At 45.4% G+C, this 13,518-nt stretch overlaps 1 protein-coding gene and 1 pseudogene across 1 annotated transcript in view; both read left to right on the top strand.

Annotated features, from left to right (window-relative positions):
• LOC122907367 (cytospin-B-like) overlaps positions 1 to 13,518 on the top strand; it is a 699,233-nt gene that overhangs the window by 676,955 nt on the left and 8,760 nt on the right.
• Positions 7,131 to 7,299, top strand: LOC122907960 (annotated as a pseudogene).

Below are 13,518 nucleotides of genomic sequence, written 5' to 3'. Positions count from 1 at the left end.
GATTGGATTGGAACTCATTGAGAGCATTGTGGACCTCCTCCCTGGTAGCTTTAAGCTCCGCCCTAACATTGTGAACATCCTGTCTGGTCGCTTTCAGTTCGGCTCTAATCAATTCTGTTTGGTCATCCATGGCTTTCTCCAACCTAGCTATTGCCTGGATAATTGTTAGCCTGAATTCTCTTTCCGACATATTGTCTATGTTGATAGCCGTTAGCTCTGTTGCGGAAGGTCCATCCTCTGTATTTTTCTTCTGTTGGGCATTCCTCCTCCTAGTCATTTTGGTGGGAGAAGACTGAACAGATGTAGCTGGATGTATCAACTCTGGTGCAGTCAAGGTGCACCCTGGAACACTTCCTGATCTCCGTCTCAGAAGCCTCAGTCTGGGTGCAGAAGCTGAATAAATTCCCCCTTGGACGCTGGCAGTGCAGGTTCCAAGTTAAAGACCCTGGGGGCGCAGGATCTTTTGCTCGTCCCCAAAGCCAAGGCAGTGGCGGCTGTCTGGGAGCTCCTGACCGCCAGAGAGGTTCCAAGCAGCGATCGCACACTGAGATTTTGCCGCTGGCCGGGGCTGGGAGTGCCCAGCTTGCGCGCACCTCTTTTCAGAGGCGGCTGTGGGTCGGGCGCGCGTCTGGGGCACTGAGAACGGGGCGCTGGTCCGTAAGCAGTAGGCTGGGCTTTTGCGCACCTCTGTCCGGGGAAGAGTTTCGCGGGAGCGCGGCTTAGACTTTGAAACAATGGCCCGGGTCAAGAAGCGCCCCAGGGCCTTAGAAACCCAGGAGAGCTGGAGCGACGTGCACGCGCATCTCAAGCTTTGTGGTAGGGCTAGCGCGCGTTCTGCAGACCGGCTCCCATCCCCTCACAGGAGCCGGAACCCCGCGCTCTGGGGCACGCTGGCGGCTTAGGGACCAGGAGCCGGTTTCTCCGCCGCACTCTCTCTGCCTCCGCGCCGGGGAGGCCGTCTGGGACCGGGGACTCAAGCCCCTGTCCCTAGCCGCCCCGATTCCCACAATTTGCCCCCGCGATCCTTTGCTCTTTTGGAGTGCTTTCAACCAGTCTCCGAGTTAATGCTGGTCCCCAGACGCAGGGCACTCTCGCTCGTATCGGGGTATTACTTTTGCACCGGTCGCCTCTGGTGGCTCCCTCCCCCTTTTGTTTATCTTCCGATATCAGTCCGCTGTTCCCATTCCGCTTTACCTGCTCACTGGCGTCTTCTTCCCCTGTAGAGATCCAGACGTGTATAATTCTGATCTCAGGCTGATTTCATGGGTGATCAGAGTTCTTTGGGGGGCGGGGAACGACGGCGGCGCCGGCTCCGCGGAGCTCTATGATGGGGCCAGCTCACGGCTCCCGAACCCCCGACGCCTGCCGCTCTGTGGCCGGGCCACTGGGCCGCCCGCTGGGTCAGCAGCTCTGGGTCTCACAACTGACTCAACCTCACCAATAAATAATATTTTTAAAAAAAAGAGTCTGCCTTCGTCTAAGGTCATGATCTCGGGGTCCTGGGATCTGCTTCTCCCTCTCCCTCTGCCATTCCCCCTGCTTGTGCGCTCTCTCTCTCTCTCTCTCTCTCTCTCATAAATAAATAAATAAAAAGTCTTAAAAATAAAATTTTAAAAAAAGAAGAATGAACTAAAGACAATGTATTAAGACCAGATGACTGGGAAAATCACTGAGTGAGCCAGAGAGACAGACATACAGACACACTGAGAGAGACCCTGAGAGACACTGAGACCAGGAGGCTCAGGAAGAGAATTACAGAGGCAGCCTAAAGAATTCACTCTTAGAAATTTTAAGTTGTAGCCCAAAGGAACATCTAAATGGTTCTGTTACCTTCTGTTAAACTGCTGCTGATTCGTAGCAGGGCAAAATGGTTGCTGGTCAGTAGAGATGGTCTGTATTTTTCCCTTCAACTAAATATCCATCCTTCTTCCCCCAGGATGCTTCTGTTCTCATAGGAGGCGTGGAAAGCAATAAGATCGTTTTTTTACAGTGCTCCTTTGCTTTTACTCTGTGGCCCTGCCCTTGATCTTTCTGGAGTTTTATCCTCTAAACTGTTCTCTCTCAGGGTGACGCTTTTAAAGATTATAGAATGAGATTAGCCCTCCCTAATTTTAGCAACACCGGTGTGCTCTTTAGTTTGATTACATGTTGTCTGTTGGTTTGTGGCTTCATCTGTCTGCTCCACTGTCTTGTCCACAAGTCCGTTAGTTCTGTCAAAGTGACCTGTCCTCACTGCTCTTCCCGGTCTACCCTCAAGACACAGCGTGGCTGTGATCCCTTCCTTGGCCACCTTCCCTGACCCTATGGGCGGGGCCACTGCCCTTCTTTGCTCCCCAGGTTTCACATTTTCTCTTTCTACTCTCTTTGCCCTGCTGTATCGCAACCATCTCCCGACATAGCTGTCACATACTTTCCTACATTTATACCTCTATCACTGGGCTTGGCCCCTTCGAGAATTTAGGAAAGATTTGTCAGATGCGAACAGTCTGAACTACATTCATGCCAGGGCATCGTGATGGAGAGAGTACACAGATGGTTGGAAATCTTAGAGCTAGAGATTAATATTTAGGAATTGCTCACTTGGAATGGCTGTTTGAAGCCTGAGAAGTAGACTGTGGAAAGGGTGCCGAGAGAAGAGAGCAGAGTCCGCAATCTCCTGTCCTTCCCATCTCTCGCGTGCCTTAGGTCAGAAGTCTGGGTATATGGCTAGTGTAGTACAGGCCTGGTCCCGTCTTTTGGCCACTGCTTACAACAGAAATGATTTTCAGTAAAGTGAAAGCCACAGTGTGCGGGTGTTAACAGCTCCCCTTCCCCTTCCCACATTCAGCCCTTGAAGGGGCCCCAGGTCCTATGCATCTGAGGAGCTAGAAGTCGGCAGGGAGTGCTTCTCCTGCATGAAGTCTCAGAAACGTGAGATCAGAGAGGAACGTTCCCCACAGCCAGGCCAAGGAGGCCCCAGTGTACCAGTCCATGCACTGCTGGGCTCGCGAATGAAAACCTCCATGCCCTCCATGTGGGGATTTGCCGTTGTCCAAGAAACACTGACACGTCTCGGTGCCGAAGGCCAAACCCAGCTTTAGCAATGAAAAGGTGTGATCCCCTTGGAGGGGGATTTAATAACTTGAGGTACAGCGCTCAGGCTGAACATTGAGAATGAGCAGAGCTAAATCAAAGAGACAGAAGAAAGCATCCACCAGAAAAAAAGTAGTAACTCAAAGAGTTATTGTTCCTGATTCGAAACTTTGATCAGATGAAACAAACACAAAGGATAACAGCCCCTACTGAGAACTGAATTAGTTTTTTTGGAAGGATATCTTGTCAGACACAAAGATACTGGTATCATGAAATTGGTAACATGTTTGAGAGACCAGTGTAGGAAGGGAGGAAAGGAACGGATGGAGAAGACGTAAAAAATAAAAGGAGAAAACCTAAGCTGAAGGAGATTTTAGGCTTCAGATTAAAGGACTCACAGTAGTCTGGAAAAAGACATAATTTAATGGCTCCACTGCAGCAATAAAGATAAAAATTCTGCCAACTTCTAGACAGGAAGATGGGTCAGTTTTGAGGGGAATCAGGATGGCGTTGAAATGCTCACGCACCAACAGCTAGGACAGTTGGTCGGGACTGTTGACCAGAAGGATCTGGAATCTTCTAAACGCAGCCATATCAGCCTGGGTTCTTACTCACGGGGCCGCAGGAGCTGATCTGGGTTGATGTAGGAAGAAAAACCAGTTTTAATGGATATTGAGTTGCTGTGGAATTGTCCGAGGGCTGGAGAGTGAGACGTTGGAGATAGAGCAGCCCGGAACAGTGCCGAAACTCTCACAAAGCATCGGCTGAGGCTGGAGGCTGCTGCTCTGTGCGTGGGCCAAGACAGTGCAGGCTGCACCCGACCTACCGGCCGGGATCCTGGTCTTGAAGCAGCCGCCGAAGCTGCCGGCGACCAGGTAAGCATCCTGGTCCTTGCTTTGTAGCACTGGTTCCGGAGTCAAGTTCCACTTGGGGCAGGTGAAACTTCTGGCAGGGTCAAGGGGGCATCTAAGCTTGTAAAGGGGGGCTGCAAAAGCAAACAGCTGATATTTTCAGCTAATTCAGTGGGAGGAGGACCTGCCTTCAAAAGAGAAATAAAGTAGGGAAGAAAGGTAGGAAAGCTAGATCGTCAGAAAGAATGCCAGTTACAAATTCTCCTGCCAAGATATCCCTTAATGAATCAGAATAAAAAAGGATATTTTTAGACGTGAAGGATTTATTATACTCTACGTGAGCAACTATTCAAATGACCAATTAGATACTGGTAATTGGATCAGCAGAAACCTTAAGCCAGAGGAAGATCAAGCATATAAGACACTGTGACGAGCAGTGAATTGTGCAGCCTGAGACATTGGGGATATAAATTGAGGAGGCCAACGCAGCCGAAAATTCATAATGTAACTGTAAAGCGGGATTCTTGGGGGGGAAAAAAAAAGATCATACTTTCAGGGAAAATCTAGACAAGGGCACAGAACTGAAAATTCTAGAGTAGCTCAGCAAAACCCACAATTGCAGTGGGGGCATTCAAGGCCTTCATAGATCAAATCACTCTAAAATTAATCTCACCTTTGTTGGTGAGGAAGTAAGGGGGCCATAGTGGTTTACTTGTGATGAAGGTTTGGTTAGGACTATTAAGAATGGCCAGTAACCACAAACAGAAAAGAAATGCATAGTATTCCCCAAATAAGGGGGATTGAGGATGGTAATGCCTGGTAAGCCGGTCAGAAAGGAATAAAGTGAAGCAGTATCAGATCAGCAAAAGTGATGGGGGGAGAAGAGAACGAAAGAAGAGTTAATGAACAGGAAGCAAAATAAGAAACAAGAAGCAGAAACAAGAAAGCCAAAGAAAAGCCCCACAATAAATATTCTTAAGCTAAATTCACCAATTAAAGAACAAATAGGAGACATATATCAGTGCCTCACAGAGAAGAAAGTAAGAACAGGAACACTGAACATGAAAAAGAGGGATATTACATACCGATAAAAACCAAATATATGTGACCATCTTTAATCTTTAAGCAACAAAATATATAGAACAAAAACTGGAAATAAAAGATGCATTGTTTTTTCTTTAAAAAATCCATACTGTACCAGAAGATGTTAATTATGTGGTTTTTCTAATTTGACAGCCCAGGGAAGCTAGACTGCTAACTTGGATGCCCACGGGGACCACGTGCGCAGCACGAATATGTGAATTATTGGGTGTAAGACAGCAGAGATGATGGGAATCGCACAGTGAACTAGAGAATGCATGCCTTGCCTAAAGGCATTGAGATTCATACATTTTAAAGGACTTTGCCAGCCAAATAAAACATATCTGTAGCTTGCAGGCTGCCTGTTTTCACCCTCTGAAACAAACAAATAAAAGAAGCAAAAACATAGAAGTTATAAATAAAAGATTCGACACATTTATGGAACAGGGAATATACATTCTTTAGGTCTAGGATTGTTTGCAGGACTTGGTCATGTACTTTGTCACAGAATTCCTATTTTAAATGCAATAATCTGTCATCATAATCCAACAAAATAAATGATAAAAAGATAATTATTTTTTAAAAAACTACTTTGGAATTCAGAGACATGGTGTTTAAATAATTTCGGCACCAAGAGAAGGTCAAAACAAATTATGAATAATCTAGAAATACACAGAGGGAGTGAGGTTTTGTAACCACAAAATGTATGATCACGGATGCTTTTATTACCATAAGAGAAAAAGGACTGAAAACGTCTGTGTGAAATAGTCAACCTGTGAAACTAGGAGAAAAGCAAAAGAAAAAAGAGAGAAATAATCATGTTAAAAGCTGAAAGGCATGAGGTAGAAGACATAAAACTGTAAAGAAGAGAAGTCAAACCAAACACTAGTTTTTTGAAAAGACAAATAATGGACGTGATCTCTGATTAAAGAAAAGAGGAAAAATATTAAAAATAAGTGAGGATCTATTGTTACAGATATAAAGGAAATGAGGAATTCAGTGTATAACAATATATACAAAAACGGTGCATTTCCCTCAAAATATAAATTCACAAAATTAGTCCTGGAAAAAGTATAAAACTTGAAGTATTATTATTATTTTACATTGCTTTGGTATTAATGCAGTAAGGCAAAAACATCTTTGGCTTAAATATTGAAAAGAAAAGTTAGACCGACGAATAAGGGAATTTGTAAGTGACTGTAAGTCACTTGTAAGTAACTTGTAAGTAACATTTTAAAAAATGTTTTATATATAAGATAAATATAGAAAAAATAATAGCTTTTTCCTGTACTAGAAATAACTAGTTAATGGTAGAAATTGAAAAAAAAAATCCAGTGCAGAGGTAACGTAAAATATCTAGGAATAATTTTAACTAGAATATTATAGGACATAAGGTAAAAGGTGTTAAATCTCCTTGAGGTTCTTAAAATAAGACTTAAAATAATGGAGAAGCTATACTCCATTCCAGAAGGGGCAGAGTTAATATTATAAAATTATTAATGTATCTCAAATTAATATGCCTGGATATGATACTAATTTCTCCCAGAATTATTTCTTAGGGGGAAAAAAGGAAGCTCCTTACATTCAGGACTCACAGAGTGTCATTTTTAACCAAGTGACATGTTCTTAATTACTTGATTCTGAATAACAAAGTAAGATTCGGGGGAATCAGCCTAAAATAACCTCAGTTTTCATTTTAGAGCCTTACAGAGGCCGTCTGACAGAGCTGGTTTAGAAAAAGGGAGGCATATTTAAAACAAATTTGCTGTGTATTCTGTGGAGTATAATCTCACAGTTGCAAGTGTTCCGTATCGTTAAATCAAGGCTTTGAAAGATATTATGTGACAGAGTAAGCGCTTCTGTGATTAGGTCACCAATATACACTCACAGGAATTTTTTTTTAAAGAAATTGACATAATACCATGTAAATATGTATTTGAGACTTGGTACGAAATTTTCAGTGATCTTATGATTGCAGTCTTGGATTCAAAAAAACGCCAAATCTCAAAACAGATTACTTAGATGGCTCTCTGGTAACCTGGGAGAGAAGGCTTTAAAGTGGCCTTCGTAATAACAAGGGCAGCACTGAGACCATGCATGGGATGAACGTGGATAAAAATGTTCTTGAGCTTTGCGCAGTGGCAGTATCGTAGCCAATGAGGTTTATCCGAGGCGCGATTATTGCTAATTGAAAAATGTTCTTGAGGTATGAGCACGGGATCCATGTTTCTAAATGCGTATGTTTTATAAAATGTGGTTTAAATATGTACATATAAATTGAAGTTTAATAAATTAATATATGTTCTATAAGGCAGTAAGGTATTATAAGTAATTATAGTAACATATTTAAGAAATACCCAATTTATTAAATTTTTTAAAATGTTTTACATATAACGGGTTATACACATTACGTGTTAAATAGATATGAATAATATGTAAATTGAAGTAGGGATTTGACTCTCTGTAGCAATAAAAGCTTACTCAAGTTGGTCAAGAAGTTCGTATTCTATTAATGAAAACCTGATTTTGTTTCCCAGGTAAAGGTCTGGGTACGTGGTCTAGGCCACGTACCCAGACCTTTACCTGAGAAACCTGGGGCTCGAAGGTGCTGAGCCTTGATTCTTCCTGACATCTGGCTCCACCAGGTGAGATCCTGACCTCAGGGTCCCACGTGTGACATGTGCATATCAGGCAGCAGAGTGGAGGAAAGGAGTGAGCACTGACTGGTAAGGAGAGCTTCCAGAAGCTACTGTATCCAGTGGGCCAGAACTTGGTCACCCAGCCACCCCCAGCTGCAGAAGAGGCTGGAGAATGTCCTTATTCTGAAACCACGTGCCCCTCGCAAAAGTCCTATTATTGAGAAAGGAAAAGAGAAGCAATACTGAGGTATATGCAGCCTCTGCTTGCACATAGGTAAAAATCTGGGGGAAATATTGCAGAAAATCCTGAATCTATGAGGTATGCCTGTAAACTGTCGGGTATGGTGGTGGCATAGGTCAGTTGACAATGGTATGATAATTCAATGCGAGGAGGAGTATGCTGTATATTCTAGTGCTAAAGTAGAAGTCACAAAGACAAGTTTACAGCTCTCAAAAAAAAAAGTTTACAGCTCTCTGTCATATATGCGTGTGTTACAATCCCAGACTAAAGACTGATAAGCCCCTCTGTGTCGACACAGAAGAACACATTCTTTCCATATCTCTTCCTGTGCGCATCTCAGGAAAGTGGGGGATCTTGATTACATCAGTTTTAGAAAGAGCGTTATCATTTCTACTTGCAGAGGGACGAGTTTGTTGACTAAGAGTATGAACTTTGGAGACCACGTTTCGCGGGTTTGAATTCTAGCTCAAGACTCGTAACCTTGGGCAGGGTATCTGCACCCACCTTTGCCTCGGTTTCCTGTGACCTAATATACCCATAAAGTCAGCACCTGCTACAAAGGCCTTAAATGGGCTCATACGTGTAAGGTATCCACTGCAGAGTAGGTTGTACGTAGGGGAGGGCCATTTTTCTTTCTTTCAATTACAAATATTTATGACATAAGTCAAGGAAAAGGGAAGGTTCACTTTAGGCTTTGGGTGGTAAAACGCCAAACATATTTTTATCGCTTTTAGAGCTTGATTTTGAAGAACATGGTGAAGCAGTTTATTTATTTATTTGGAGGGGGCAGATCAGGGGTGGGAGGTGGGCAGACTGGGAGAGAGAAAGAATCTTAGGCAGGCTCCACACTCAATGCAGGGCTCGATCTCGTGACCCTAAGATCATGACTTGAGCCAGAATCAAGAGTTGGACGCCTAACCCACTGAGCCACGTGCCTTTACTTCTTCTCCCTGTTCCGAAGAAGTGGCACCAGCTTGGCCCATAAAGTGTCCAAACACTGAGCATCTCGTATTTACCAGCATGAACTTTACCCTGTCTTCAGTGTCTCTTTGGAACCGGCAAATCGTCAGCGGAATTACCTTTGGCTTCCCTGTCTTGACATTTTAACGAGAAGAACGCTAGGATGAGAAACAGAGGCATACAGTTAACGGGTTTATGAGAGAAAACTGTGTCATCAGCCTAGGGGGGGGCGTGATGAATTGAATTGTAGTTTCCAGAGATGGAAACTGCCTCCCATCCCATGCGCTCTTCCACATGGTGACTTTGCCACCGACTCTGTCAAGAATGTGAGCCTTCAATCCGGGCAGGCCTAGGATTGCTTCAGCCACCGGAAAAGGACAGAAGTGACCCCATGTGACCGCCAAGCCTGGCTTGTAAGAGGCCCTGCAGTGACCCCCACCCTTGTGTGCAGACATAGCCCTGGAGCCCCGAGCCATCTGTACTGGGCTCAGCCACCCCAAGACCACCCTACTGGAATACTCTCCCCCCCACACACTCCGGTGGTCCACTTCCACTCCCATATGATGGCCCTGGTTGTCCTTTCCGCCATGTGACTGAGTCAGCTGGCCTGTCCGGCCCAGCCAGTCTTGAAGTGACTGAGCCCCCAGCCAGCACGGGGACGGCAATCACCAGGCAGCATCGACCTAAGTTATAACTGCCTGGCCAAGCCTTTTCCAAAATCCTGAACTGCAAAATAAGATGGTTCTTTCTAGCCATGAAGTTGTAGGGGAAACTTTGTCCTGAAACAATGGTAACTTGCTCAACAGTATATGTAATTTTCAGTTGTCATCTAATATCCCACGCGGGGGTGGTGCAGCATTTTTCCTCTTCCCTGGATGTGGTGGCGTGCGGATGTGAGGCCTGGAACCGTCCAGACCTCCCCCTGGCATGAGGCAAGGCAGCTCACTGATGAAGGCAGCCTGTTGAGGAACGCAGGGGCAGGGGAGGGAGAGCCATGAGCCACGAGAACATTCTTCATTGCTGGACCCCAAGCCAGACTTGCTCCCAGCATTCCAGTTACGTGAGCCAAAAACATTTCCTATGATTGTTACAAGCTTGAGTTGGGGGTTCTCTTGTGACCAGGAGATTCCTTGCTCGTGGTGACCACATCTGCAGCATTTTTGAGATTCTGGGTAATGTTTCAGAGGGACATTGCTAAATCAGAGACTCCTGGGGCAGTCCACCCGATGAGTGACCCCTGGCTCCCCTGAGGCTTGGCAGGAAGGACTAGGAATGCTCTGCTTACAGAGTAGAAAACCGAGGAGAAACAAAGCTGCCGTCACATATTCAGATGTCATGTGGAAGAAGCAGTCGTTTTGTTCTTCGTGGTTCCAGATTGTCCCAGAACTGGCACCAACATGTGCCATATTCACGAAGATCGAATTCAGCCACATATAAAGAAGGATTGTCCAAATCTTTCCGCTTCCCATGGTGGAAGGCCTGTCTAATGCCGGCTTCTCTTTCCCTGAAAATCTTCGTCGGTGACTGGCACATGAGACTGGGAAATAGCAGCCGAGATCAGACGTTGTCACTACTACTTGGTATGAAAGATTAGGTTACATGATTCCTCTGTTTCTAACAGTTCTGAAATAACACATTTTGTGATTCATTAGGTATGGGAAGACATACTTATTGTGAGACCCATGGGCAAGTTGTGAAGCCTCTAGACTCTGTTTCCTTATGCATAAAATGAAGATAACAATACTTTGCCAAGTGATTTTTGGGAGCCTCAAATTAATGTGTATGAAGATGCTTTGAAAACCAAAGCACTACACACGTTAAGTGGTAGTATCATTTCCCGCCTTGTGAACTCCCAGTGTGACGAATGTGGTCAATTCCTTAAAGTTCTATGTTTTGACCTATGCATGGTTTAAGAAAAAGTACAGGAAAAAGTGATGGTAATCCAGATAAACCTATTTGGCATGCCCTGTCCACCTAATTCTCTGATTTCTGTCATTGCAAATTCAGGTGAATTTGGTATCTTTTAATGGTGGCATTTGGAAGTTTCTCGCTGATTGCAATGACATGGGGCTACCACTCAGCCAAGTTGTAATTTTAGGGAGTCAGAGCTAAACTGTGATCCAGAGCGGGTCATTCTTGGTTACATCAAGACTCATAGGAGCGCGTGGGCAGCTCTTTCGGTCAAGCGTCCAACTCTTGAGCCCAGCTCAGGTCTTGATCTCAGGGTCATGCGTTCCAGCCCCGCCTTGGTCTCCGCATACCTCCCTCCTCCCCAGAAACGCTCACAACTTGGGAAGTGGATCTTTTGTCATCTCTACGGAGAGGAAGGCTGCACATGGAGAGGCAGATCTTCTAATTCACACAAGTCCCACTGCTCTCAGCTCCTCCTCCTCCTCTCTGTTTGCTGCCTAGGGACCCCGGGGGGCATCTCCTGTGCAACGGTGTTGTGAAGATTTCCTTTGGCGCACACAGTGGGCCAGGAGCTAACCTAGCACACAGAGTGAATTGTGAGACCAGCCGTTGCCCCGGCCACTTCAGTGTCAGCGGACAGGAGACATCCCCACCTGCTCTGTGCTTTTCAAATGGCGTGTTGGGAGCTGCCCTTCCAGAACCGTTTTGCATTTTGGCTTCTCCTGGAGATGCCAGCACCCGGCCATGTGGGCCGCCCACAAGGAGCCGTTCAGCCCGTGCTGTCATCTCTCCTCGTTAACACTGCCGCTTTGTCTCTTGCCTTATCTTGCCTTGAGCTCAGTACAGAGTGGTCACTGTATCCTCCCCGGGCCAGAGCCCCCACACAGTGTTAGGGGGCTTTTGTTCAGAGACCCTCTCCCGTCTGGAGCACTGTTCATGGTGGCCGTGGAACAGTGTGGCTCTGTGGGAAAGAGAAGGACACAAATTTACAAGTGTTTTAAACTCTCACCCAAGCCACTGAGCAAGTGGAGTGCGAGTAAAATTAACTTGGCATTCTGAGAAAAAAAAAAGGGGGGGGCGTGCAAAATGAAGACAAGACAAAAAACTTTTATGGTGTTTCAAAAACCATCTCTAAATGGTGACCCTGCCCTTTGCTTTTCTCGAAGGCAGCAAAATAAGCAAGTAATATGGTTCATTAGCCTCTGTAGGATTCTTTTGTGCGTTTTCCCTGCTGTTTGGTTTGCAGAGGAGTTTCTGTGAGGTTTAATATGAAATACATGAATCTCTAGAAGATACTCCACTGAAACTCCCCGCAGGGTTGGTCTAGCTCAGAAAAAATGATGTTGCAGTCACCAGTGAGGTGGGGCCGGCGATTTGATACCAAAGCTTAGTTCCTTCTGGCTGTGTGGCCTTAGACTTTTTGCCGTTATCTCCCTTGTTCTAAGTCCAAAGGAACAGTGCTGCCCATAAAACCAACAGACTGCTGATTACCTACTTCCGCACCGTATTTGCAAACATTCCCATTTCTTTTTCTCCATGCTTACCATCCAAGGTAGTGCATGCACAGGTTAGAAAATGGAATGGTACAGGGCCTCTTCTCGTGAAAAGCAAAACTGCTGTTGCCCTACACCTTCCCACTTCTCAAAGTTAACCGCTTATACTTGTGTACGCTGCATTTTTTTTTTTTAAATAGACTTTTAGAGCAGGTTTGGGCACAGCAAAATTGGGCGAGCACAGAATGCCCATACAACCCCCGCCCTCCCAACACAAGTGTGGACAGCCTCCCTCGCCATCAGTGTCCCTCACCGCAGTGGTACAATTGTTAGAGCTGATGCACTTATGTTGACGCATCACAGTTACCCAGAGTCTGTGGTTTACATTCTGTGGGTCTGGGCAAATGTATCCAGTATGATAATACCATACAGAATAGACTCATGGCCCTAAGAGTCCTCTGTGCACCCCTATTCGTTCTCCCTTCCCCCGACCCCATGGCAACCACTGATCTTTCTGCTGTCTTCATAATTTTGCCTTTTCCAGAGTATCAGATAGTTGAAATCATACAGTACGGAGCCTTTTCAGATTGGCTGCTTTTTCTTAGTCTGTGTTTAAGGATCCTCCCTATTTTTGGAGCTTCGTAGCACATTTCTTTTTTGCACTGAATAATACTCCATTGCCTGGATGTATCACGGTTCCTCCATTCACCTCCTGAAGGACATCTTGGTGGCTTCCACGTTTTGGCGATTATGAATAGCACTGCTGTGAACAGCTGTGTGCTGGTTTGTGCGTAGATGTGAGTTTTCAACCCATTTGGGTAAATACCAGGGTATGCGATTGCTGAATCATGGCAAAGAGTATGTTTAGTTTTGTAAGGAACTGCCAAACCGTCTTCCCCAGTGGCCATACCATTCTGCATTCCCACCAGCAATGAAGGAGCATTCCTATTGCTCCACTTCCTTCTCGGCAGCAGGAGGGGTTGTTGGCGTTTTGGATTTTAGCCATTCTCTTCGGCGTGTTGTGGTCTCTCATCGTTGTTTTAAATTGTTCTTCCCTAATGACAGGTGGTGTGGGATGTCTTTTCATATGCTTATTTGCCATCTGTTTGTCTTCTTTGGTGAGGTGTCTGTTCAGGTATTCTGCCCATTTAAAAAAATTATTTATTTGATAGACAGAGATTACAAGTTGTCAGAGAGGCAGGCAGGGAAAGAGGAGGAAGCAGGTTCCTTGCTGAGCAGAGAGCCTGATGTGGGGCTCGATCCCAGGACCC

Source organism: Neovison vison, chromosome 5, assembly GCF_020171115.1.
Source record: "Neovison vison isolate M4711 chromosome 5, ASM_NN_V1, whole genome shotgun sequence".
NCBI lineage: Eukaryota > Metazoa > Chordata > Mammalia > Carnivora > Mustelidae > Neogale > Neogale vison.
Note: the sequence above shows the minus strand (reverse complement) of the source record. Positions and strands in the feature narration are given on the sequence as shown.